Below are 25,755 nucleotides of genomic sequence, written 5' to 3'. Positions count from 1 at the left end.
AAATGACATTTTGAGTCTTACCTGCTTTATGTGAGAGATCTTTCACCATAAAGTTTGACATGGTAGTCTAAAATTTGAAATGTTCAAGGTGCTTATTTACTGTACTGTCGTTCGCTCACTCAGCCACTGATTCACATACTGAGAAGAACAGAGAGATCGATTGTCACCTTTCCTTCTGTGTGTAAAGGATTCAGTGGTGAAGCAGATGGACATTGCATCTCTGTCATAGTACACAATTAAACAGCATTTTAAATTATCATCTCCTGCAAAGGCTTTACTTCAGTTCACGTAAATAGCTGCAGTCAAGCAAATCAGAGAACTGACAAAGGAATTTGGGTGCAGTGCACCCAAACTATTGCAGGAGGTGAACACCCATCTCACTTGTATTCAGTTCATTTCATTAAATTTTTTATAGTTCAACAATTAGTTCAACTTGTAAAAAGTGAGAAATCCATTGAAAATGAGACGACTACAAGTTTAGACCTCTTATTTGCCCTGGCTGAGGGTACAGTGCAGTGAGAGTTGTGTCCACATTTTCTACATTAGTGAAAGTTCTGAAGGTTGAATGTAGGACTCTGCCAATGATATGTTTGGTGTCCTTATGTTAAGATGCACCAGATTATCCAATCTGAGAACTTCAAAGCTGTGTCACAGTTCCTCATGTTAGATGTTAACTTTTTGGCCTCTTTCTTCTGTGTTAGATCTCTGTCCCACATTGGTATGGTTTGCAATCAGCATTAAGCCACTACAATGAGAATGCAGACCTCCAAATTGGAGCTCATTTTTGTTTTAAGGGTACGTTTGTGTGTGTGTGATTGGAAAGGAGGAAAGCTTTAGTCAACCCAAACAGACTCAAACGATGAATTAATTTGGGCCTTATTTATAAGAGATGGTAGGGATGGATGTCAGGCTGATACATAATTTGGTGAAATGGTGATGTCAGGAAGTGTTTATTTAAATGGGAGTTAACCTCGGATGAAGCTTTGGATTTACCTTTTCTAGTTAACTTAAGGCATTGCTCACAAATATGAATTTTCAAGCACAAATGTTCAAAATGAACTGCCTCTGTAGAGACGAGGACTTATTCTGCATAATAGGACAAGGATCTTGACAATGCAGAAGCTCTTAGAGTAGAAATACTACTTTCTGGCCCAGGAGGAGTCAGTTGAGGTGGTCTGAGCATCTAAATCAATCAGTCTTTATTTTATTTAATGCTGTACAACACAGGGAGCTTTGCAGTCCTTTAATGAATGAATAAAAACAACTTCATATTTAACAGCTGCACAGCACAAGTACAAAAACTACACAGCATCTTCCTCCTGTGATAAATGTATCGGACCAAATCTTGAGACACTCAGGAAGGAGACCCAGGGCAGACCCATACCATGTGGGAGGGAGAAGGAGAAGGTGACGAGGAAGTCTGATCTGCTGTGTTCAGCCTTTGACCCTCATCCTGAAAATCAGATGCAAAAAGAAAGAGCAACTTAATGGGTTTCATTGTTTTTATATTTAAAAAGAGGAAGCACTTTCTACTTCCATATTTCTTTAACTACCTAAATTTGATACAACTATAATGTGCATGCAATCCACTGTTCAAACTTGTATTGCAGCGTTTCACTGTAAAACCTGTTTTATGTAACTTAGAATCTCTAATTGACTGTACAGACCGCACAACTGTCCTCCTGGTGTTAGATCTTTGCTGCAGCTTTAGATTCCTCAGGATGCTGTGACACACTGATATAGCTTATACACGTATAGCATGTAGGTAATAAATTGTGGCATGAATGCTTCATTATTAATTATCTGTACACTCTTTATCTGGCTGAGGATTGTGGCAGCATTGGGTGTAAAGTAAGAACCGACTCTGGGTATGATGCCATTAAGTTACAAAGCCAACTCTAACCCTGTGTGGCTTTTATTCCAGAGTGCCACTGTTATGTGTCACATCATCAAACTACTTGACTGTCTCAAGGTCCTGATGTTTCCACAGAATGCCTCTGGTTTCTTTTCACAGTTGAAATTAACATAAAAAGATGACTACCAACTCCAAATGTCTTAAAAAAAAAGTGATTTTAAAAAATGGAAGGCTGGATGCAGAGCGACTCCTTTGGGCCCCCGAGGCCATCTGAGCACTTGACATGTCCCAAGCGAGATTTTTTTTAATTATTATTATTACATTATTATTATTATTATTATTATTAGTTGAATTACAGGGTTCAAACTTGCAAAACATGAAAAGAAGAAGCAGTAAATTTCAAGGAACACGAGCTGTTTATTCATAAATTGTTACAATACACAAACTGGTGTTGTAGCGGTGTCTGCATGTATCAGATGCTTTTTACAGTCTAACTGGTCTGGTTGTCTGATACGACAGACCTTTCTGTTGTCTATACGTTGTCACCAGCCTGAAGAAAATGCTTACTTATTTTATCATTCTCAAGACAATATCTTTCCAAGTCCAAATAAGAAATGTCCTTCCTTTTTTTTGAGCTGGAAAAAATATTCCAATGCATCACGTCATTAACATGGCGACTTTCCCGAGTCATTTTTAACAAATTGGCAGTCTCGCCAAAAAACAACTTCAATCAGCAATCTAACTACAACACAGGTATGCTACTTTCTGGGTCTCCCGCTGTGCCAGGATTAAAAGGCATACATCATGTTATTAAAACGAGGAAATAGTTTGCAGAGCACAGATGAACGCTGTTCCCATATTTCTGTATGATGCCATTTACCCGGAATATACATGAAAATCGCTGCATTTCATATTTAAAATATATGCAATTCTGCATGGTGTCGGACTTAAAAGTGTAATGTATATTGAAATGTTGTATTCTGGCATGGATCAGTTTCGTTTGGATTCAACGTACGAGATTTATCCGAAATCTCATTCATTATATAGTACTACGTGTTACGGCTCCGCAGTGATACAGTGAGGCCACATGGCAAAGAAATGGGATTAATGACAGATAGAATTTTATCATCTTAAGGGAACATATTCTTATTTTCTGATATATTATGTCTAAAAATGAAAGCGCGTTGTAAAGGACTTTATATTGCATGCGATCAGTCAGACTAACATCAGGTTACAGTCTTTTCTGCGTCGAAAAGCTGCACTCACCCTGTGATTGTTGCGTCTGCAGAGCGGAGGTTTTCTAAACCCAAATTAATCAAAAAGTACTTGAAATCTTCAGTGGCACAAGAAAGACTGAGTGGGGTTGCACTGATTAGCATGAACAACAGTTTCCCGTCAGATCTCTTATAATGATGTTATAAATGACTTTGCCGCCAGGAAAGAGAGATTCTACGGTGAAAGTGTAATATTGAGGTAGAATGTAAGAGGAAGAAATAAGAAAATCTGAGAAAAAAAGAAGTTAATGTCTTAATTTTTACTTTGGAACTTCTTAGCACATGCATAGTTTTCATAATTATTTAGCTTTATATTTTATTCTTCAGAAAAGCCAAGCAAAATGACACCTTTTATTGGCTAACTAAAAGGATTACTATATGCAAGCTTTCGAGGCAACTCAGGCCCCTTCTTCAGGCAAGATTTATTCTTGAAAAGTTATTGTATTGTTGTTACAAGTTCATCTTTTAATTGTATGTCATTATTTAAGTATTTATTTAATTTATCTGATGGTGTTTTGTTTCATTTGAAGTTGATAGTTGTCCTGAACTTTTAAATGTTGAAAATTTTTTAACGAAAAACAATTAAAGTGTTTAACATATTTACAGTAAATGCATGGCCTACTGGTTTATTTGGTTACTTTTGAAGACACCACATTCAATATACAACTTATCACTGTACTGTACTCAAAGTGCTGTATCTCTTTGAATAGGGATTTTCATCCCAGCCCTCATACCGCCCAGACAGTCCAACTTTTTGCTCTATCCTAACTCCCCTCTGCAACAGAGCCAAGCAGACAGTAATACTGAACAGCTGGTTCAGGTGCGCTGAGAGTAAGGATAAAACAAAAAGTTGAACCGTCTAGAGGAGCCTGAAGACTGGGTTAGGAAACCTTCACCTTGAATATTAAAGTGCACGTAACATAAGATCACTTTAGTGAGTTTAATACCTTTCAAGATTAAAAACCACAGAAGGGTGAAGCATACCAGGCTGACATTGGTATAATGTAAGCAACAGCAACAACTAATAAAAGTGATAATTGGTATGTAAAATTGATAGGAGGTGCAAATGATCAAGCATTGAGAATAGTAGTTTTGGCAGTGCCAAGGTGGTGGGGGGCCCCCAAATCTTGTTCTGCTTAGGGGCACCATAAAGGCTTGGGCCGGCCCTGGCTGGATGTTTTATAAAAGCTTGCCAGTCTTCTGCTCTGGACTTCAGATCACAATAATGCAAGATGTGTTGTCGTGAGCAGCAGCCGCAAGGCTTAATGTTGAAGAACATAACAAAAGACTAAACAAGAGAAGGTGGCATCACCGTTATCCTTTGCAATTACTGTACAGAAAACAAAGAACCTTATTGTTTTTCCAGAATTCTAGAAGAAAGGGTTTGATTGTAGAATGGCAAGTCTTTCTGCTTTCTCTCTCGATGTTGCAGTCTTCTGTTGTCTTGCTTTCAAGGGCTTCAGCTAATTCAGAGCAAGTGTTTGCCATTGATTTTCTATATATTTTTTTGAAAATACACAATTTTCATTTAATTTATTTATAGGAAATAGCTCTACTGTTAAGAAGCAAATATCTGACAGAGAAACAATACTAAAACCTAAGACATACTTGGCAGGTTAGAGCTTGAAGACTGAATGGTATTTAATGGTTACTGGCAGGATATTATTATTATATTATATATATATTATTGTGCACAGCAGTGCTATCATTTGAAAAGAACACTTTGCAGCCAGGAGAACAAATTATACGGGTGGCTGCCCCAAACCTTGCTTTGTCTCATCATGGCTTTTGTGACACAGTGTAGATAACAAACTTTTAGAAAACTCTCTGATAATTCTAATGTATTTGGGAAAACTTTTTAAATTAAAACAGAGTTTTAATTTTTATCAGTGTTAGTGTAGATTAGGACTTAGACTGACAGCCATGCTCCATCTCCAGGTTTTGATTACCAATCAACCTAATGTTCAAGTCTTTAGGATGTGGGAGTTGTAGCTGAAAAGGACGCATACTGTATACACATGAGAAGCAGTAGTGTTGCCTAAAGAGTGATCAATACCTCATCTACCCACTTCGTGATCACACTTATTCAAGTACACATTTGTTGGGGGAAAGAACCTAGAAACATACGTGCAGGGTAGAGAGAAAATCTTGCACACAACCTCCAACATGTACTCACAACAGAATCATTTATAAGTGCCAGTGAAACTAAATTGTTCATTCCTGCTATGCGAGAGTAAACTGGACTACTCTCAGAAAGTCCTTGCAGATAAGAGAAGAACGTAAGAATCAAACACAGGCTCCTGGAGATGAGAAGCAATTGCATTAGCCACTGAGCCGCCATTGTATAGTAATTGTGGACCATCATCATGGCAGCACTGGGTGAAAGGTAGAAACCAACCCTGGACAGAATGTTAATCTGTCACAGGTCATAGTGCTCACACACACTGGGCCAGTTTAGAATCAAACATGTGCCTAACCTCTGTGGCTGGATGAGGCAGAAAAATGGAGCACCTGAGAAAATTGATCAGACATGAAAAGAAATTGCAAACTCCAGTAACTCAAACCAAAATCACTGGAGCTATAAGCCAGCATCCTCAACCAGTAAGTCACCATGTCATCATAGTTTGACTTATAGTAAACTGAGCTAGGCACAAAGTTATACAGTACTTTGTGCTAGTTTCACTTTGACACTATGGTGAGGCACTTTGGCATAAGTGTTAACTAAATGCACAGAGAAGAAAATGAATTAAATCAGAATGAATGTGCAGTTTATTTCTGTGCAAATGTAAAATAAAGTAAGCTCAGGGTCCTTTATTAAATCTGCAAGTACTGGTCAAACTGCAGTTTAATCATTTTCTGCTCTGAATTCTCAGCATGCTTTGTGACAACTCTTTCCTTTCACAGGCCTCATAGCCAGCTGTGCAGTATATTTAGGATTTCTCACAGCGTTTTGATCTCTCATAAGTTATTCTTGTAGCTTCTGACATTTTACTGCTTTTTACTTCTTTCACTGCAAGTTAATTTATTTTTATGTAACTAACTTCACTCCCCACATCTTTTACCAGGATGAAATAGAAGAAAGTATCTCTGGTGGGTTGTTCTCCACCTACTCCAGTATTCCTCCTGCATTCTCAAAGATGTGGTGAACATGACCATTTGATTTGCAAAACACAAGATATGTTGATTGGCAACTCTAAGGGTGACCACAGTTATGTCCATGTGTGTGTGTGTGTGTGTGTGCTCTTCAATAGACTGCCATGACATCTGGGTTTATGGTTGATTCCATCAGGATATCTTTGATGGGCTCAGAAATATTTCTTGAATTACCAAAAAAAAAAATGAGGAAGATGAATTAAATAGTCTTCTTTCATTTGTAAAGCTTATGTCCTTTTGTAAAGGAATGGAGGAATTGACTTATCCTAATGAAAACAATCAATTATACTTTATCGCCCAAGAATCAAATCTACCATATATGTAATTATTTTAGAAAGGAAAGGTTCCAGGTCAAACTTATTTCTTGTAAATTATGACAAGAATGACAAACTACTTATTTATGGTAACATTAATATTGCAGAAGAAACAGATCAAAAGTTTGGTTTGAGACTCTTACTGTAGCATCCTCTTCAAAATGTATGAGCCATGGTCTCTTCAATGGAAAATGAGTTGGCTGATAGACTTCCAAAAGAGCAGCATGTATTGAGAGAAGGCATGATGCAAGCTGTCTTTCGCAGAAAACATGGATATGCTTTTTGTTCTAACTGGCACAGTAGCATAAATTAATAAAGCAAATTTTATCCATGGATCGTTATCCATCTGCAGACCAACAGCATCCTTTAAGCTCTGAATCAGAGTATTTGAAAGTTTACATGCTAGATGCAGTCATTCAAAGAAACATGCTTCTCTGATTAATTCCTAACTACTTCATGTCATTATGTAATTTAGTCTTTTGTGGGTAAAAGCACCACTAGCTCCTCATTCTCACAGCTTTCCATGTTGTCCTTGTGTGAGTTTGGACGTGTAAGAGATCTGCTGGCTTGAAAAAAGACATCTTCATTTATACACCTGAACTATGGCCAAGATAAGATTAAGACAGGCTCAAGAAATCATCTGGGATTTCATGAATGAGTCAGTCTCCCCAGGACCCTGAACTGGAAAAACGAATTATAAACTGAATTGAGTTATCACTAGTAAAGGCACAATCATTGTTCTGACTAGCATTGAAAATATTTGCTAGTTTGTATTATGCGTTAGATGGATCCATCCATCCATCCTTCCATTTTTAGTCCACACTTCAACCACCATAAAAAAACTCACACTGTTCCAGTGTGGTGCTGAGGTGTCGCCCGTTGCATGGCTCCACTCGAGTCCTAATCTGGGATCCTGAGGAGGTTTGTCATGGGGTGGGTGTGGAAACGTGCTGTATCAGCGCATGCTCCTAACCTCTCTCTCTCTCTCTCTTCACTGTTGAGAAAGGACATTAATATAATTCTGGATGCACTGGGCACAAGGCAATTAAGTTGTCCCACTTGCTCTATAATCTGAGTCAACAATCATTCAAAACCATTCAACTCAGAGAAATGGTGTGCCTGGAAAAAAAATCAATGCAGACACCAGGAAAACCTATAAACTTTAAACAAGGATTGGAATGTAAATCCAGCTTCTTCATGCACTGAGGAAACAGTGCTAATTATGTGCCAAATTACTGGCTGTTCTATATGCAATCTAACAGATTGCACCAAGGCATCATAATTATGCAAAAAAAAAGCATCAGTCATTTTTGGGAAAAGAAATGTTTTGAATAAAAACATAAGAAATTTTACAAATGACTGAAGTGTGCTAATTCCATCAAGTTCATGTAGTTACTCAATTGGTTGTAATACGTCACTCAGATATTTGTTAAAAGCTCTCCAGGTTTTTGCTTCAACTACATGACTCAGTCATTCATTTCATATTTCAGCAAGTTTTTTTGTTTTCTAAAAAGTGCCTTGCGGTGTCTACATTGAACAATTGCCATTAATTTCCTCCTTTGTCCACTTATATTTAACAGACTGCCATAACTATCTCAGACTTTTTAAATGTTGTGCAGGAGCCCTGCAGTCTGATACAGTGTAACGTGCAGGCAGTGTTTTCTAACCTTGTCTGAGGGAAAGGGAGGACTGGAAGAGGAGGCTTCTAATTGTAAGGGGCGACACACCTTGGAGGGGAGCTTTTTTGTTTAGTGGTGTTCCGGAGGTGTGCTGGGGGGTTAGAGGATTCCCGGAGTCAACAAGATTGCTCCATTTTTGTATAGGACCAAATTAACCAAAATAAAACCGAAGAGGCCCTAACAGCTGCGAGTGTTCCTGTTATTATTTACCTGGATCGCTACACTGGTGTCAAGAGTGGAGATGGAATTGGAAGGAGCAACTGGAGGCGAGTTACTGTGCGTGGATTTGAGAAGGTCCGAGCCCGACTCCGGCACCCGGAGAAGAGTACTGACGGCGAGTAAGAAAAAAGTCAGTTTGGCTGCTGCTATAAATAAGGAGCTGAATAGGGGGCTTGTTTCTTTAACGGAAGGAAGTGGAGTATTCGGGGTGTTGGCATCAACACCAAAAAGTTACCTGTTGAATCCTTCAGTAAGCGCACGTGGGCCAGCGTTTGTTTGCGATAGCCATGTGGGAAAACGTGACATGGAAGGCAATCTTCCACAGTATCCGGGCGCGATGCAGTGGGAGGTTTATTGGCGGAGCTTCAAACAGCTACCAGTTACACAGAAATTGTCTAAAGAATATGGGGAAGGACAGCTGCTGGCTTGTGCAATTGTGTGTCAGAGGGGGAGGTGGTTACGTTAGCAGAAGCGCTGCGGGATGGTTGCCGTGGCTACTCGACGTTGTTAAATTGCTTAGAAGACTATGCAAATGAGAGAGAGGGAGAGACAGTGAGAGAGAAACAAGTGGCAACAAGCGGAGAAAGAACGTTCCAGCCCTTGGCTATGCTGCAAATGCCTGCGGTAAGCAAAGCAACACTAAACCCGGGCCACTTTGATGGAAAAGGAGCATGGGAGACGTACTATACGCGCTTTCGTATGGTGGCCATGGCCAATAGATGGCATACACAAGAAGAAGCGGTGCAGCTGGCTGCTGCCCTAGAGGGTGATGCCCTGAATGCTTTGACGGACTTTGGAGAGGAGGAACTGCTTGAAGTGGGCACCCTGGCAGCTGCATTGGAGCAACGATTCGTTTGTGTCCAACGAATCCATTCTGGGCATCAGACAGCAGTTGGGGAAGCGAACTCGTGAAACAAAAGAGAGTCTGGGCAAGTTTGCAGCAGAAATTCAGTCTTTGGTCAGAAGAGGCTACCCTTACTTTGATCGGGCAGCCCAAGAGGAGTTGGCAAAGGAGGAATTGTGTCAAAAAGAAATACATTAAAGCATATATCAATCGACACACGCTGCACGCAGGCAAGCGGGCAGTGAGAGTGGAGATAGATGTGAAAGACGCTAGATAGATTGTATACAACAGGCAAAAATAGCGACCACTTGATAACAGTTTTAGCTACAATCAATGAAAGCATGAATTAATCAACAAATAACCGTGCGATCGACATTTTAAACTTAATGGTTTACTTAAGAAAGAAAAAAGAAAAACGCCGCAGCACGTCAACGCTGGCAGACGCGGCAGGCAGGCAGAGTGGAGAAAAGCACAGAACAGCACCCCCAAAACGGAAGTGGCAGAAAATAGATCGCACCGATAGTGGTTTAGCACCACCACAGAGAACGAATGGGAGTGCCTGTTCCAAGCCCAGATAAATGGGGAGGGTTACATCAGGAAGGGCATCCGGTGTAAAATTTTGCCAAATCAATATGCAGACAACAAAACAAATTACCATACCGGATCGGTCGAGCCCCGGGTTAACAACGACCGCCACCAGTACTGTTAGTCAACAGGGTTCTGGCAGAAATTGGGTTACAGTTTGCCAAAGAAGGAGAGGAAGAGGTGGGAGACGTGTCCGGAGGCAGGAGGAGAGGAGGAAAGTAAAGAGAGTGGAACTGAGGGTAGGAACTTTGAATGTTGGCAGTATGACTGGTAAGGGGAGAGAGTTAGCAGATATGATGGAGAGAAGGAAGGTTGATGTATTGTGTGTGCAAGAGACTAAATGGAAGGGGAGTAAAGCAAGGTGGATCGGAGGTGGATTCAAATTGTTCTATCATGGTGTGGATGAGAGGAGAAATGGAGTAGGGGTTATTCTGAAGGAAGAGTATGTCAAGAGTGTTTTGGAGGTGAAAAGAGTGTCAGATTGTGAATGATTATGAAGCTGGAAATTGGAGGTGTGATGAATAATGTTGTTAGTGTATATGCCCCGTAAGTTGGGTGTGCAATGTTTGAGAAAGGAGATTTTTGGAGTGAGTTGGATGAAGTGATGAACAGTGTACCCAAGGGACAGAAAGTGGTGATTGGAGCAGATTTCAATGGACATGTTGGTGAAGGGAACAGAGGAGACGAGGAGGTGATGGGTATGTATGGTGTCAAGGAGAGGAATGAAGAAGGTCAGAGGATAGTGGATTTTGTCAAAAGGATGGGCATGGCTGTGGTGAATACTATTTTAAGAAGAGGGAGGAACATAGGGTGACATACAATAGTGGAGGGAGATGCACACAGGTAGATTACATCCTATGCAGAAGAGTCAATCTGAAAGTAATTGAAGACTGCAAAGTGGTGGCAGGGGAAAGTGTAGTTAAGCAGCATAGGATGGTGGTCTGTAGGATGACGTTGGAGATCAAGAAGAGGAAGAGAGTGAGGGCAGAACCAAGGATCAAATTGTGGAAGTTGAAAAACAAAGACTGCAAGGTTGAGTTTAGGGAGGAGGTGAGGCAGGCATTGGGTGGCAGTGAAGAGTTACCAGACAGCTGGGAAACTACAGCAGATGTAGTAAGGGTGACAGCAAGAAGGGTGCTTGGCGTGACATCTGGAAAGAGGAAGGAGGAAAAGGTAACCTGGTGTTGGAATGTGGAAATACAGGAGAGTATACAGAGGGAAAGGATGGCAAAGAAGAAGTGGGATAATCAGAGAGATGCAGAAAGTAGACAAGAGTACAAAGAGATAAGGCGCAAGGTGAAGAGAGAGGTGGTGAAGGCTAAAGAAAATGTGTATGATGAGTTGTATGAGAGGTTGGACACTAAGGAGGGAGAAAAGGACCTGTACCGATTGGCTAGACAGAGGGACCGAGCTGGGAAAGATGTGCAGCAGGTTAGGGTGATAAAGAATGAAGATGGAAACATACTTACAAGCGAGGAGAGTGTGTTGAGCAGATGGAAAGAGTACTTTGAGAGGCTGATGAATGAAGAGAATGAGAGAGAGAAGAGGTTGGATGATGTGGAGATAGTGAATCAGGAAGTGCAATGGAGTAGCAAGGAGAAAGTAAGGACAACTATGAAAAGGATGAAAAATGGAAAGGCCGTTGGTCCAGATGACATACCTGTGGAAGCATGGAGGTGTTTAGGAGAGATGGCAGTGGAGTTTTTAACCAGATTATTTAATACAATCTTGGAAAGTGAGAGGATGCCTGAGGAATGGAGAAGAAGTGTACTAGTGCCGATATTTAAGAATAAGGGGGATTTGCAGGACTGCAGTAACTACAGGGGAATAAAATTGATGAGCCACAGCATGAAATTATGGGAAAGAGTAGTGGAAGCTAGGTTAACGAGTGAGGTGATGATTAGAACTGTACACACAAACCATCACCTGAATAGCTTTTCCTAAACATCAACTACACACTGACAGGATACATGATAAACACTGCAATCCATTTTGCTATTTCAGTGTGCAGTGGCATTGCTGGCCAGTACCATACTTACTTTTGCAATCTGTTGGTCAGCAGCAAAGACAGCCTGCCTCTCCCTCTTTCATGGTCTTGTTGAAAATCTGAAAATACACACATTTACTCATCTTATTGTATTTCTTGTGAAATGCGCCATATCTCGATCTACATTTACCTTAAGTTTTGCTCTACTGCTACTGTACCCATTTTAAACACAATAAAAACACAAACTTAAATTTGGCAGAATTGTACATCTATAGTTCACCAAGAAAATATATTTCAATATATCAATATTTAGGGGTTGCAACCTCAACATTAGAAAAACTGAATATCCCAAAATCTAAAAAATGATTTTTGACTGATTTGATTGAAATTCATGTTGTTATATAAAAAAGAAAACTACCTGACACATTTTTATTATTTGTTGACTAGCTGTGCTATCTAAGTAATCAAAGTAGACCTCAGTATTTTTAGTGTTAGCACCTGCAGTTCACAGTGTATTGGAATGTCTTCTTATATAATAGGCTACCGTGGCTGTCTGTTTGTCTGTCCAGGATTTTAAATCACATGTTGCTTGCAAACCATTTGACCTATTGACCTGAAATCTGGTACACATGTACAACGTGACCTCCACTGTCTGCTTTTGGGGTAATGATTTTTATTACTCTTTTTTTATTTTTATTTTATTTTATTGTAGAATCAACTCTCAGCAGTGCGTGGCAGTGTGGCACATGCGTACGGGCGCCATTCTCATCCCTACCTCCTTCTCCGTCACTTCCCCTACCTCTTCATACCTTAAATCATTCTTGCAATACAAAAACTTCATTATTTTTAACGCAAAAAGATGCAGATGGAAGAAGAGAAGAAGTGGGCCGCTAGAGTGGATAAAACACGAAGCAGCAAGCACATCAACCTCAGAGCAAACAAATGCTAAACTTACAGAGAAAGAGTATGAAAACTATAAGTCAAGTGTATTCACTACGTGTCATTGTGCAGTCCGTCATTAGTGGTATTTTATAATGCATGTAGTGTAGAGAGGAGAAAATCTGGACACTGTCAGTAGTGGATACAAATATAAATACATCTTAATATAAAAGTACAAACTTTAATATTAGAAAAGCATTGAAATATTTTTAAAATGTTTGTAGATCAGCTGTCCCTATACTGCATATGCCACATATATTAATTTACCAGAAGGCACAATACCTGAATCTTAAATCAAACTAAGGGATGTTGGTCTTTCAGTCTAGTTTCACTTATATTTTTTCATCTATATTGCTTATAATGCATCTCTGACAGGACATTCTTATTTTGAGTCAGCATTAATAATTTCTTCTGTGTTTTTCCATATATTCAAGATGAAACTGAAAGGGAGATGAGCCCTATATTCAAAACATAACTGTGTTTTAAAAGCTTCCATTTGAAAATGCAGTAAAGTTCCTGCATACTTTCACTTAAACAGCAGAGGAATTTTGCAATCCCTGGTTTACAAAGTCTATTATAAACATACAGGATATGATTAAAGACGGCTCTGTTGTTCATGAGTATGAACTACTCGTTAAGTTTGCAATAAAAGCCCACATACAGCATTATATACAACCATTAACACTGAACTTCTTTACAAGGCATTTCATATGTCAATGAAAAATAAAATAAAATTATCTGTAAGTCTTCATCTGCAATCTGATTTGTTGATGATCCAAGAGTATCCAGTGACTCACTGGCACCTTATGTAGTGCAAATCTAGTCTTCAGCTATATGTTTTACACATTAAAATGTTTTAAATATTGAATGAGCTTATACATTTGTTCAATAGCAACAACAGACAACATGTTGTACAGAAGATTGGTGTGTTGTCTGGTGTTGACCCCTACAACTTAGATGACTAACTTTCTACAATAATTCATTGCAGTGGAGCATATTTTCTACTGAAATTAAGACTGGAAATATTATCACACAAGGAATAATAAAGTAAGAACTACTGCGAGATGTGTAAGGAAATCACGATTTGGAGAGAAAAACAGTCAAGCAGATACTTTTTGGCAGTAATTTACTATAAAATAAACAAAAAACACTCACAGAGCAAGGTAAACATTTTTGCTGTAAAAAATGAATGCATTAAACATTGAAAGTCTATTATCATGAACCAGTAATGGCTCACTGCACGATAATGGGCAGTTAATACACTTGACTTGAGCATTCCTAGTTTTCGTACTCTTTCTCTGTCTCTGATTAGCATTCGTTTGCTCAGAGGTTGAAACGCTTGCTGCTTCCTGAGCAGCTCTTCTTTTCTCCACCCTAGTGGCCCGCTTCTTCTCTTCTTCCGTCTGCGTCTTTTCTCGTTAAAAATGATTAAGTCCATGTTTGTTTTGCAATTACTTAGTACATTTTCTTTATTTTTTCGCTTAAGCTGGCACTTAAGTCTACAATCTGCGTCAAGAACGATTTAAGATATGAAAAGGTAGGAAAGTCATGGCGAAGGTAGTAGGAAATGAGAACGGCGCATGTGCTGCCCTGCTGGTCGCTGCCGAGAGTTGATTCCATAATAAAATAAAATAAAAAGGAATAACCTTGGAGGTCAATCATCACCTCAAAAGCGGATAGTAGAGGTCAAATGGTTTGCAAGCTACAGGTGATTTAAAATCCTTGACAGACAAACGAACAGCCACGGTAGCATATTATACATAAAGATATTATCCTAGGCGGCACGGTGGCGCAGTGGTAGCGCTGCTGCCTCGCAGTTAGGAGGCCTGGGTTCGCTTCCCGGGTCCTCCGTGCGTGGAGTTTGCATGTTCTCCCTGTGTCTGCGTGGGTTTCCTCCCACAGTCCAAAGACATGCAGATTAGGTGGATTGGCGATTCTAAATTGGCCCTAGTGTGTGCTTGGTGTGTGGATGTGGGTGTGTTTGTGTGTGTCCTGTGGTGGGTTGGCACCCTGCCCAGGATTGGTTCCTGCCTTGTGCCCTGTGTTGGCTGGGATTGGCTCCAGCAGACCCCCATGATTCTGTGTTCGGATTCAATGGGTTGGAAAATGGATGGATGGATATTATCCTAAGCTATTACATACTGTAATGGACGGCCGGTAGTTCAAACCGGCCGGCATGCCCAGAGACTGGAAAGATAGGGGAAGGCAGCTACTTTGAGACACTGCCTCCAACAAAACGCTAGATGGCAGCTTCCCTGGACTGTAGCAGTCCCCCAGATTCCCGCAGGGCACCATGGAACATGGAGTTCGGCATCACAGCCCTGCTGGCTACCATGGGTGCCCCAAGGGAACACTGTGGAAGGACGTTGGGAGTCAAGGTTCTCATCTAGCCCGGAAGTACTAGCAGGTCACAGGAATGGAAGCCCAGAAATACTTCTGAACTGCTTAAAACTTAAGTTCTCCATGTGACCCGAAGTGCTGGCATGTCATGTGGGCAGAAGAGCAAAAGCACTTCCAGGTTGGACACTATATAAAAGACTGCTTCATACCCAGCAGGTAAGCCAGAGTCGGGTGGTGGAGGACGAAGCTTGCTGGGAGGTGAGGAGGAGGAGAAGAGAGAGAAACGTATTGTGTAATGTGATTATTTGCCTGTTTATAGTGGCTGTGGTGCTAAGAGAGCACTGTGCAAGAATAAAAACATCTACTTAGTGCTTTTAACTTGTGTCCTGCATGTCTGTCTGTTTGGTCAGGGGACCAACAGTGCCCTCTAATGGGCACAATAAATATATAGTAGATTCAGAAAGCATTTAGACCCCCTTCACTTTTTTTCACATATTGCTGTGGTGCAGTCATGTGCTAAAATTGTTCAAATTTAGTTTTACCCACATCAAGTTCCCGAAAAATGTCCACATGTCACATGATGTAGGGTGTGTAACAGTGTTGCTGATTTATCGATAGCATCCCATCATAAATCAGAGTCCACAAACATACAAAACCTGCAGTACTTGGGGGAAATATGCTTGCTGACTATCTTTACCTGTCTTTTCCATTTACTAAAAGAATTAATTGCACCTTTACCCTAAAGAGGGCATTTCCATATGCAGAGAGTGTAGAACTCTGTGCCAAGTAAAAATATAATGAAAAAACCTAGAAAAATACACCTTAAAATTTCCTTAAAAACAGCATTATACTATATATGGAAAACAAATAAATCACATTACTCATAATCAATCTGGGGTGAAAGAATAATAATTTTAACACAACTGTGAATTGAGTAAACAGTGAAACCAAAATCAATGGCAAAAAAAAAACCAAAACAAAACTTAAACCCATGAAGGCCATGCTGTTTAAAAGAAAGAAAAAGATTGGCTTTGTGATGTTGGGTGCACAACAGGTTTCATTTCAAACGTCTCTATTTTCTGCTAAAAGTTAGACAACCCAGGATACATTGCGTTTTCCCCTCAAGTACAGCAATTTACTGTAAACATGACAGGAAACTACCTCCATGACCTAAACGCATCACAATCCAAACAAAGAGTGAAGCAAATGAACTTGATGCACTGGAGCAGCAGAGAACAGCATCTCTGTGACAAAGTGCTCCCTCATTGGTTCAGTAATTAGATTTTCTAATTTGAATTTCAGACAATGAATACAATTCTGCCATCAACAATATACTTACCAATCAATTTGTGCAAAGTATGACAAACATTGTCTAAAGTATGTTTGGAACAAGGTGCAGATTGTGAACAATGTCATTAGGTTCCTGTGTGGCTTGGTCCCATGTTTTAATAATGTGTTACACTCAAATTGTACTGTAAAACACCTTTGCTAATTGGTCAGACCAGTTTGGAGTCACAATTACTCTAGTAGCCTCATCTGTAGTAACTCCTGATATGATAATATTCCCTAACAAAAAATCAGTTGTGATATCATACACCACATTGCTTGCTTATTACCTTAGTATTACTTAATTGCAAGAATCGTAACCCATACTTGACAACACAGTGAGAAAGTAATATGTAATTTTACTTACGATCAGAAAATAAAAATAATCTCTTCAAGGAAACTTCCAAAGCTTTTTCCAGAAGTGAACACAAACATTTTAACACTGTCCTAAAATAAACATGCTGGGCCTCTGCTTAGCTTTCCGATGTTTTCTTAAATATGGGAGGATGCCTCTCATAGGTCATAGGCTGAGAAGGGGAGCGCTATTGAGATTGATATGAAGCACAAATGTATGGAGCCCACTAATACTTGTACTCTTGACTGGTTTACGTCTAATCTGTTTTATATAATTTATGAAATTAGTAAAATCTAAAAGCACATTAATATAATGAGTTCCTACATAGATGTAAATTATTTTGAACAACTTGAGTGAAGGGTGTGTTATTAATGTGAATTGATAATAATAAACTTGAAGTTTCCATAAAGGCTTAACAGTTATAAATAAGACTGGAGATGTGATACAACCATTCTAAGTAGAAATGTTAAGACTAATTTTGGCCAAAATAATTGTACCAGATTATCAGCAATATACATTGTTCATCATTTGTCATGTCAATCAGACTATTCAAACATTTTTTCTGCCAATTTTTAATGTGGTTAATTCTACCAGCTAATTAAAAACCAATCATTAAACTCTATATTGATTGCCCTCATACATTGCATAAACTTTACAACAATACACGACCTGCATTTTATACCTTTACAGATGATCAACAGCTTCATTTTTATTATTCATGCACATTTTTCATGTTGTTCTCATGCTATTTCATATTGTTTATTCACAAAGAATGCCTGCAGAGATAAGATTGCTCTATCAGCTGCATATGTACTGATTTGTCAAAGGACCAGGATTACATATCTATCAGTCCAGTTCAGGTTTTAAATGATTCGGTTCTGGTTGCATTTCAGTATTTTAAGACTGACTAGCAATTTGTCGGGGACACATCTTTTATGTTACACAGCCTAGGTTTCATTAAACAATAAATTTAGTCCTGATGATCCACAGTTATATTTTTCATGTATGATTTTAGTTCTACATTAATAGACTGAGGTCAACATTGCACCACTGTGGTTAAAGCTGCTGCTGCACAGCTCCAGACCCCTAGGCTTTATTCCTGTTTGTTTAGATGGAATTTATCTATTCTTCCCATGTCTGCCTATATTTTCTTTATCCTCTGCGGTTTCCTCCCACATCCAAAAGGCATGAGTTTTTAGCACTCAAGATGAGCAAAATGACTGTGCATTTTGGCATGGCAGTTCTGGTGTATCCATGCCAGATATGTGTGCAGAATTTTCTAACATACATATTAACTTACATAACTAGTGATATTTAAGATGCTGTGAAATTAATTCAGGTTTTTGTTTTTAGTCCACTAGACTACTGCAATGCAGTCCTAACAGGCCTATTAAAAAAGACATTATTTGGTTGCAATTAGTTCAGAATGCAGCGGCAGATATCTTAAACAGAAAAAAAAGAAAATCTGACTACAACTCTACAGTTTTAGCATTGTTACAATGGCTACCCATGTCTTTTAGAATTTACTTTGAAATATTACTAATAGTACATAAAGCTTTAAATAATTTTGCTCCTTCCTATATTTTGGGGTGCCAGATGCCTACATTCCAAGTCATAACTTCAGATCCTCTAATAATTGTTTGCTTATAATTCCAAGAGCCAAGTATAAAAGAAATAATGAGGAGACCTTTTGCTGTTATGAATCAAAAGTCTGGAATATGTTACCCATATAGATACGCCAGGCTAACACCATGGACCATTATAAAAAAACAAAAACTTAAAAACCCATTTTTAAAGTTTGACCTTTTCATCGCTACATTTTAGTTGTACTACCAAAAGAATATACATGCATAGAGTTATCGCATTCTTCTTGAATTTGCAATCATTACTAGTCTCTGCTTTTCTCTGCACTGCCACCTAGTGTTTCAGGGGAGCATACAGTTTTGACAGGCTGTCTCCTCCTCTTGTCTGGGTTAGGGTCTTTCGTCCAACCCTGCTGGCATGCCAGTCCATCCATTCTGGAGCGTTATATCAAACTCCTGGCTGACACAGGGAATGGGGATCATCCCCAGCATCTAGGCCACTTCATAAATGCCATCCTTCACAAATCTAAAACCAAACAGTACATTTCTGATGCACAATTTATTAGACTGGAGAAGTCATGAGAAATTCAGTCTTTTGTCACAAGATTCTTAACTGTCTGATTATCTTTTGCTTTACTTCTTGAAAAGTAAAACACAACTAGCAAAATCTATCTACCCATTCATCCATTATCTGAAGCTGGTTAACCCATAGCTGATCCTCTAAGGAACGCAACCTGGCCGGCAGCCGTGCCAGTCTCAAAAAGACTAACTTAGTCTCTGAAAAAATTCAAATACCTGAAAAATACTAAGTTCTTTAACTTGCTTAATGCACAATGATGTAATAATAAAGCACTGTCAGCTAAATGTCTGATAATGTCATCAGGGCCTAATACTACAAGCACCAGGATATGATTAAAACAATTAAAAACAAACAGCAAAAAACTCCCGTGCAACCTACTGGACAGCACACAATATTATTCTACTTCTGATACTTCTGACACCTTTTCCAAGGCTGGTTCCTGTTTTTGTTTATTGCAGCAGCACATAGCTTATCCTCCTCATCAGCCTTTGATGAATAAACGAATATACCAATTAATGGATGGAATTTATATGTTTGTACTAATGGCTTATATACTTTTGACTGTTGTCCAGTCATAATGCTAATGCCAGTAATATACAATCACCTGTATCTAACATAGAATTTAAATTCGGTAATAAAGCAGCTCATTCTGTAGCCTCGTTATTTGGTCAATCTTCTTGTACACTATTCTTAACCAAGGTAAAATATGTTCCTTCATTTTTCTCAGTGCAAATCTAAAATTGTCAGCATGGACATAAATGCATCTTTGCGGCATTTTGAAACAACATGATATTTTGATGTATTGCCTATTTTCTTTCATGCCCCCTAGCTACTCCTTCTGTCACTCCTCATCATGAAGTTGAGTTAAAAACAACCAACTGGTTAATCTGCATTTTGGAGAGTCTACTTTTACAGCAGCGTTCTTTGCATGTCTTTTCACTGTGAAGCTATTTGGTCCTCAGGGCTCGCCCAAGCCTTTATGGGGCCCTAAGCAAAACAGGATTTGGGGGCCCCCCACCACCTTGGCGCTGCCAAAGCTACTGTTGTTAATGCTTGATCATTTGCACACCTACTTTAAATTTAACACACCAATTATCACTTTTATTAGTTGTTGCTGTTGCTTACATTATACCAATGTTAGCCTGGCATGCTTTCACCCTTCTGTGATTTTTAATCTTAAAAGGTAATAAATTGACCAAAGTTGTCTCGTGTTAATGTGAACTTTAATATTCAAAGTGAAGGTTTCATAACCCAGTCCTTCAAATGAAATAAAATAAAATATTTTAAAAATAAAAAATGTAACCCAAACAAGGACATCAAATAAATTAGATAAATCCTTAAATAATGACATAAAATGAAAAGATGAACCTGTAAAAACATTACAATAACTTCTCAAGAATAAAATATAAAGTTGAATAATTAAGAATTCTAAGGGGCTTTGCCCCCCTGCTCACTTTGCTCGCCTACTCCTTTTCACCCTGCCAGTGCTACGCGACATTTTGAAGAGGGGAGCTGAACGCACCCCAGGGAGACACAGTTGCTCCTCCGAAACCACTTCTTAAACAGTGATACAATGGGAAACAAATAGTTTTTTTTTACCTCCTCTTTGCTCAATCAGATGCTGGCTTGCTGCTGCTGCTGTGCTGCGTGATCTTCGTCTCGTGTGGTGCTTTGAACATTTAAAAGCCTGTACAGCAGCTGCCCTTTTGTCTCACTGACTTGTCTCTCTATTCGATCTCTTTTCGCTGTTCTATTATTTCACTGAGTAATATTTTCCATTTGTTTGTGCTAATGTGATCTTTACTCTCATTTTTTTGAGACTTTCAAATTTTCCTGCTTCCATTATCTGTAACCTGCTCTGCATGTGTAGTACAGGACTTTCTTCCAAAAGTTGTAAGTATGATGTGACTTGAAAGTCTCGCGGGATGTGAAAGTGTCTCTCTGTCTCTCTTCAAAAGATCTCGTCGCAAGATTTTTCTTTATGATAGAGAGACTATGTACACATGTGTAAAGAAATTCAAAAGTAAAATTGAAGGCATTTACTTTTTTTTTCAGAAATTTGTATTTTTTCCTCTTACATTCTACCTAAATATTACACTTTCAATTTCTCTTTCCTGGCTTTTCTGGAGGCCAAGACATTTATGACATTATAAGAGAATTGACGAGAAACTATTGTTGATGCTAATCAGTCCAAGCCCACTCAGTCTTTCTTGTGCCATGGAAGATCTCAAGTAATTTTGATTAATTTGATCTTAGAAAACCTCTGCTCTGCAGATGCAACAGTCACAGGGAGAGTGCAGGGTATCCAAAGATTTAGGTAAACTCACAGATCTCATTTTGAGAGAGGTAAGCTCATATTTGCTTGGGGTAGTTCTGGAAGGCTCTCCATCTCTGTAGCCAGTGCTCTCCCATCAACATCAGCCTCTACTCCAAAGGTAGGTTTGTCTCCAAGAAGCTTACTCTGGTCCCTCAGAATCTGTGCATCAAGCAACCTAAAGTTAAGAAGCACACCAAAGTTGTCTGTAACTTCCCCCAAAGACTGAAAGCGGTCCCCCAAAGACTCCTCCAGAAGGATATGTCTTTTTCTGTAACATAACTTTATTTGCAGCTTTTTAACGCAGAGAAGACTGTAACCTGATGGTAGTCTGACTGATCACATTGGATAAAATGCGCGTTCATGCACACGATTCGTGACACCAGCTCACACCAGCTTAAAATAACATTGTGTTTTTGTGTGATTACTTTAGATATAATATATCACAAAATATGAATATGTTCTCTTAAGATTATAAAGTTCTATCTGTCATTTTTCCCATTTCTTTGTCATATGGCCTCACTGCTTCACTGCAGGGCCGTAACACGTAGTACTGTATAATTAATGAGATTTCGGATAAATCTCGTACGTTGAATCTGAGCGACATGGATCCATGCCAGAATACAACATGTCAATTTTTTATACAGTCACAGTCTGACACCATGCAGAATTACATGTATTTTAAATTTAAAATGCAGTGATTTTCCTGTATATTCTGTGTAAATGGCATCAAACAGAAATAGGGGAATAGCATTCATCGGTGCCCTCCAAACTATTTCCTCGTTTTAACAACATGATGGATGCCCTGTAATTGCACAGCGGAAGACCCAAGAAGCAGCATACCTGTTGTGGTTAGATTGCTGATTGAAGTTGTTTTTGGCGAGACTTACAATTTGTGGAAAATGACTTGGCAGAGTCGCCATGAAAGATGACATGATAGGAGTGGAATATTTTTTCCAGCTAAAAAAAGAAAACTAAGGATGTTGTTCTTATTTGGACTTGCCAGTTTGTGTTTTGTAACAATTTATGAATAAACTGTTTGTGCTCCTTGAAATTTACTGCTGCTTCTTTTCATATTTGTCAAGTTAGAACCTTGTAATTCCAATAATAATAATAATTTAAAAAAAAGCTCTTGCTTGGGATATTTCAAGCGTTCTTGGGGGCCCTAAGCAGTGGCTTAGTTCGCTTATGCCTCGGGCCTGCTCTGTTGGTGCTAGCCTTGCCTGTTACAAAACATCTGGATTTGATGTAAACAGCCATTTCCTGCCCAGTAAGACAGAATGGTTACTCTGAGGCTAGGGATCTGTGCCGGCAAACGGAAGGTTGCCAGTTTAAATCCCATAAATTCCAGAAGTGACTTTACTCCTTTGGGCCCATGAGCAAGGCCCTTAACCTGTAATTGCTCAGTCCCGGGTAGGACATTAATCCAGGCTGCATCCAGCCTTGTAAGCAGGTCCTCCACTTTGCAGGGAAAACTTGGGGGTCGGTGGCAGGATTGGCACTCCAGCCATCGTAACAACACCTTACACTGTTTCAGTGTGGTGCTGAGGTGCTGCCCATTACACAGCAGCACTTGAATATCTGGGGGGTTCTTTGTGTGGTGGGTGTGGCTGAATGCTCCCAACCTCTCTCCTCTCCCTGCCCAGAGTCATTTGACTTCTGAATTACATGTAACTTGTATGCATTGTCATTAAAAAAAAGAGAAAGAAAAAAAAAACCTGTTTGCCCAAAGATGACTGTAGATTAAATGCAAATTTAGGCCATAGCACTGTGAGCTCCTGTTTGTAAGAAAAAAAAATACTCCTCACTATAAAGTAATAAATAGAAAAGGAAATGAGCCTGTCCTATCATAACATGACAAATGAGATGAAAAGAATGGAAAAGAAAAGGCTCAGTTGATAACATAGCATGCTCATAATCAACTTCTAAGTACATAATCATGGAAATTATTGTATGGTATTACTGACAAATCAAATTAAAATGATATATTTGAAGAGCTGGGTGGCAGACTGGTTAGAACTTCAGAATTCTGGGTCAGAATTCTAGTCTGGGGAGATCTTGTGCAGAGTCTTTATGTTCTCCTTGTGTCTGTTTAGTTGTTTCTCCTGGTAGTCCAAATTTTCTTAGGTTTATTTGTGCCTCTAAATCAGCCAGGTAGGTGCATGACTATGGTACACCATTGAAGGCTGGTTCTTGTCTTTCATCCAATTTTGAATTTCCCCATGGGATTAATAAAATTGATCTAGTTTATCTAATCTAATCTAAGGCTGCTGGGATAGACTGCTCACCCCCACAATTCTGATGTTGGTTTAAGTAGGACAGAAAATGGATGTTTGGCTTGTGATGAACTGCAATGTTTTCAATATAATAATTTTTGGAAGTCAGTCAGTCAGTCAGTCATTATCCAATCCGCTATATCCTAACACAGGGTCACGGGGGTCTGCTGGAGCCAATCCCAGCCAACACAGGGCACAGGGCAGAAAACAAATCCCCGGGCAGGGCACCAGCCCACCACAGTTTTTGGAAGTCATTGGTTCAAATATTTACTATACTGAATTCAGTGACAAATCAAATGTACATTTTGTGTAATGTAAATAAATGTTATTATTACATTTTAAAACTAAACATAATGCTGGCAGGATTGGCTCTAATCTACTGAGTCCCTCCATTGAATTAAGCAGGCTTGAGAATATTATGTTTTAATAATATTTTTCGGATTATTAGGCATGGTTTAGATTATTTGAACAAACTGATACTTTTTTTGTTTGCATTTGTGGTGCCCTTTGCATTGGCACCTTTGACCAATTTCAAACACCTGAAGCCATAACTGAACTATTAGGGGATGGGAGAACTGAGACACACACAATGATGACTGTTTAAAAAAAAATAGAATACTGGTTTATTCCAGATGTGCCAATAACATTCTGCAATTATATACACAGTTCCATGCAAGGACACTAATAAAAATAAGGAAAATAAGTGCAGGTGCTATACACAACAATTCCAGCGAGTCCAAAGCAAAAAGTGATGAGAAAAATCCAACAAGAAGTGAAACAAAAAGTCTTTTTTTATCCTCCCTCTTGTTCTTTCAAAGACAGTCCACAAAGGATAGACAGAAAAATACTCAAAAACAAAAGTGAAAAATTATGCACAAAGACAATAATGAACAAAATAAACACTAACAGCCACAGATTACTTCCACCCAAAAAATATACACAGGCAGTTCCCGGGTTACGCACGAGATGGGGACTGTAGGTTTGTACTTAAGTTGAATTTGTATGTGTAGCCATCCCACCATTTAACTGGCACGTTACCTATGACCTAGGATGAAATTTCACTGGTGGGATCCACATTAAACACCTCCCAATAAATTTTAATAACCAATGGGTCCAATGAAAACAATTATTATTCATAATTGTTACACTATTTCAAAGTAATGATTTATAAACACTCACTCCTTTTTATTAATTATTTGAATGCAACCACCATGTAAGCACTTCAAACAATCATGGATAGAAAATAACAAACAAACAAAAAAAAACATAAAACACATTTATTTAAACATACCGCTTATGAGATATTATCACAGTTCAACTTAAATTTGAGTTTCAGCACAAGTAAGGTTCACACATAGAAATCAACAATAAATATATAGATATATATATAAAAAAATCGTTGGCGCGCTTAGTTGGAGCTCATATGCAGTACATAACTTCACGTGTACTCACAGTGTCCTTCCAGAACTTTTCCCCACATTTCTCATTTTCCTCCTTGGTTAAACACAGGAATATCACAGCTCCGTCTGGGATGACGCCAGCAGCTTCGTCTTGATGCGGGATTTATTTGCGTTCCCTGATTAGTTGTTACCTCCTGTGATATTTCTGACACTGCTTATTTGCATTTTCTCCTTCTGTGATAAATCATGTCAGACGTATTGCATGCCGGCTGTGCCCTCTGTGGAATGTGGCTGTGGCAGTCCTCCAAAAAGTCCTTATCACCGAACTATCCATCCATTTTCTAACCCGCTGAATCCGAATACAGGGTCACAGGGGTCTGCTGGAGCCAATCCCAGGGCACAAGGCAGGAACCAATCCTGGGCAGGGTGCCAACCCACCGCAGGACACACACAAACACACCCACACACCAAGCACACACTAGGGCCAATTCAGAATCGCCAATCCACCTAACCTGCATGTCTTTGGATTGTGGGAGGAAACCGGAGCGCCCGGAGGAAACCCACGCGAGACACGGGAGAACATGCAAACTCCACGCAGGGAGGACCCGGGAAGCGAACCCAGGTCTCCTAACTGCGAGGCAGCAGCGCTACCACTGCGCCACCGTGCCGCCTCACCGAACTATGTATCGCTTAAAAAAAAAGGGGAAACTGTGCAGCCACATTTTTTTTTCT

At 39.3% G+C, this 25,755-nt stretch overlaps 1 long non-coding RNA gene across 1 annotated transcript; it reads right to left on the bottom strand.

Moving 5' to 3' along the window:
- Positions 1-1,370: 1,370 nt before the first annotated feature.
- LOC120514401 lies at positions 1,371-25,246 on the bottom strand. The gene is made up of 3 exons (XR_005630451.1): positions 25,076-25,246; positions 11,963-12,029; positions 1,371-1,453 (listed from the first exon to the last, which is right to left on the bottom strand). It is a non-coding gene; the product is annotated as an uncharacterized LOC120514401 (long non-coding RNA).
- Positions 25,247-25,755: the final 509 nt, after the last annotated feature.

This window comes from Polypterus senegalus, chromosome 14 (genome assembly GCF_016835505.1).
Source record: "Polypterus senegalus isolate Bchr_013 chromosome 14, ASM1683550v1, whole genome shotgun sequence".
In the NCBI taxonomy this organism is placed as follows: Eukaryota; Metazoa; Chordata; class Cladistia; order Polypteriformes; family Polypteridae; genus Polypterus; species Polypterus senegalus.
Note: the sequence above shows the minus strand (reverse complement) of the source record. Positions and strands in the feature narration are given on the sequence as shown.